Source organism: Neofelis nebulosa, chromosome X (assembly GCF_028018385.1).
Source record: "Neofelis nebulosa isolate mNeoNeb1 chromosome X, mNeoNeb1.pri, whole genome shotgun sequence".
In the NCBI taxonomy this organism is placed as follows: domain Eukaryota; kingdom Metazoa; phylum Chordata; class Mammalia; order Carnivora; family Felidae; genus Neofelis; species Neofelis nebulosa.
Genome location: NC_080800.1, coordinates 109005665 through 109009286, shown reverse-complemented (window position 1 = coordinate 109009286; position 3622 = coordinate 109005665).

Sequence of the window (3622 nt, the reverse complement as noted above, 5' to 3'; positions counted from 1 at the left end):
GGAGTCACACAAGCTGCTGTGTGGAAGGTGGATTGAAAGGGGGCATGACTGAAGCCAAAAGCCATTAGGAGGCTGTGCAAGAGCCCAGATTAAACATGGTGGCAGACTGGGCTTGGTGAGAAATGGACAATTGTAAAAGAGATTTAGGACGCAGCCAGTAGCAAGAGATAAGGCTGGAGGGTTAGACAGAGGGTGGATTGTGGAGTGACAGGGAAGCATGGAAAGGCTTTAAGCCACCAAAATTCTTTAAACAAACCAGATCCCATCAGAAGGGCATGTTACAAAGATCGTTCTGGCTGTGGTGTGGAGGAGCTGGGGTCAAATGGGTGGAGGTGGTTAAGGAGGCTGTTGCAATCATTATGCAAGAGGTGTTAGAGGTCTGGTCTAGGGGAGTGGCAGCGGCCATGGATGTGAGCGGATCTGGGAGGCATATTCCAGCCGGAGCTTGGACAGAATTTGATAGCAAATGTATTATGAAAGGCAAGGGAATACCAGTAGGTCCCACTGTGGGCCTGTGTTTGTTGGTCTTCCATAAGCTTCAAAGGCACAAAAGAAGCAACACATCTTCGTGAACAATGACACTGCAGTCTTACTCATGGCAAGAATGTGGGCTTTGTGATGGGGCCAAAAACATTATTACCAGCACAGAGGACATTTATGGAGTCTACGTTCAGATAGTGCATTTGGCTAGGTCCCCCTCCACTCTTCAGATCGCCTTCACCCAGCCTGCACAGTGAGAACTGATATTTCCAATGCTGGCCTTCTGAGCCCTCAGGCAGGAAAGAGAAACAATGCTGGCAATAGCTTCCTGGAATGGAGTGCTGGCTTGCTGAGTGTCAGAGTCTACACACACTTCCATTTGTTTTCCACACTAAATCCTCTTTCCAAGCTTATGAGACAGAAATTATTATCTTCATCCTCCAGATGAGGAAAATGAGGCTCAGAGACAGCCACAGCTGGGTCACCTAATGACACAGTCGCTTGGTTTCAGTCTGTCTAACTTCAAGTGCATGTGCCTTCAACCATATCAGTGGTTCTCAACCTCAGCTGCACGTTAAAATAACCTAGGGAGTATCTCCTCTCTCTCTCTCTCTCTCTCTCTCTCTCTCTCTCTCAAAAAGCTTTATTTACATGTAATTCACACCATACAATTCACCCATTGCATTGACTTTAATCTATCCACAGACATGTGCAACCATCACCACGGTCAATTTTAGAACATTTTCATCATCCCCAAAAGAAATCCCAGACACAGAAATAAACTCACACCTGTGTGGTCAATTAATCTATGACCAAGGAAGCAAGAATCTACAATGTGGAAAACACGGTCTTTTCAATGAGTGGTGTTGGGAAAACTGGGCAGCCGTATGCAAAGGCATGCAACTAGACCACTTTCTTATACTGTGCACAAAAATAAACTCACGTGAATTAAAGACCTCAATGTGAGACCTGAAGCCGTAAAAGTCCTGAAAGAAAACACAGGCAGCCATCTCTTGGTCATAGGCCTTAGCAACATATTTATGGATATGCCTCCTCAGGGCAAGGGAAACAAAAGTATCGGGACCACACCAAAATAAAAAGCTTTTGCACAGCGAAGGAACCCATCAACAAAATAAAACCACAATCAAGTGAATGGAAGAAGATACTTACAGATGATATACCTGATAAAGGGTTAACATCCAAAATATATGAAGAACTTGTAAAACTCAACACCAAAAACAACCAATTTGATTTAAAAAATGGGCAAAGGGTCTGAATAGACATTTTCCCAAAGACATACAGAAGGCCAACAGACCTATGAAAAGACGCAAGGAAATGCAGATCAAAACCATGAGACGTCATCTCACATCTGTCAGGGTGGCTGATATCAAATATACAAAGAATCAGAAGTGTTGGTGAGGATGTGGAGAAAAGGGAACCGCAGTGCAGTGTTGCTGGGAATGCAAATTAGTGCAACGATTGTAAAAAAAAAAAAACACAACAAAACAGTATGGAGTTTCCTCAAACAAATAAAAACAGAAATTCCACATGATGCAGTAATTCCACTACTGGATATTTACCCAGAGAAAACAAAAACACTAATTGAAAAAGATACATGGTGTCCCTGTGTGGTTCAGTTGGTTGAGCATCCAACTCTTGGTTTCGGCTCAGGTCATGGTTTCACGGTTCGTGAGATTGAGCCCTGTGTCAAGTTTTGCACTGGCAGCGCGGAGCCTGTTTGGGATTCTCTGCCTCTCTCTGCCTCTCTCTGCCTCTTTCTCTCTCTCTCTCTCACACAAGAATAAGCAAATAAACTTAAAAAAAGAAAAACATACATGCACCCCTATGTTTACTGCAGCATTATTTCTAATAGCCAAGATATGGAAGCAATCCAAGTGCCCATTGTTAGATGAATGCATAAAAAGGTGTGGTATACGTGCATGCATACACACACACACACACACACACACACGCACGCACGAATATTACTCAGCTGTGAAAAAGAATGAGCTCTTGCTTTTTGCGACAGCATAGATGGACCTAGAGGGTATTGTGCTAAGTGAAATAAGTCAGACAGAGAAAGACAAATGCTGTATGATTTCACTTATATGTGGAATCTAAAAAACCAAATAAGTGAACAAATACACAAAAAACCAAAGAGATTATTAAATACAGAGAGCAAACTGGTAGTTGCCAGAAGGGAGGTGGTTGGCAGGATGGGTGAAACAGGTGAAGGGGATCAAGACGCACAAACTTCCAGTTATAAAATAAGTAAGTCAAGGAGACGAAAAGCACAACATAGGGAAGATAGTCAATGATACTGCAACACTTAGGGTGGTGACTACACCTCTGGAGAGCACTGAGTAATGTATAGAATTGTTGAATCACTATGCTGTACTAATATACTAATATAACTAATATTACATTATATGTAATGTAATGACTAATGTAACATTGTATGCCAATTATACTTCAATAATAATTTTTTAAATAAATCCCATACCCATTAGCTATCACCCTGCTATCCCCCCCCATTCCCCGCCCCCAGCCCTACGCAACCACTAATCTACCTGCTGTCTTTATAGATTTTCCTCTTCCTGTCTTTCATATGAAAGGAATCATATAATATTTGGACTTCTGTGACTGGCTCCTTGCACTGAGCAGCACGTTTTCACAGTTCAGCCGAATTGTAGCGTGTGTCTGTCCTTCATTCCGTTTTTTATTGCCGAATAATATTTCGCTGTATGAATATAGCAGTTTGTTTACCTCTTCATCCATCGATAGACATCTGGCTGGTTTCCACCTTTTGGCTATTATGAATAATACAGCTATAAACCGTTCATGTACAAGTGTTTGTGTGGATATATGTTTTCACTTCTCTTGCCTATGTGTCTAAGAGGGGAGTTGCTGTGTCATACGGTAACTCTGTGTTTGATCATTTAAGGACCTGCTAGACTATTTTACCTGGGGAGTTTTTAGAATACATTAATGCCCTGCCCACTCCACCCATCCCTCACCTTCTGACCAAATGAATCATACTCTCTGGGGTTGGGTCCTGGTTGGTTCCAATAATCCCCTCCCTCAGGAGGTTCCAGTGTGCACCCTGCATTGAGCCCCACTGTGCTACGCCACAATCTCAATG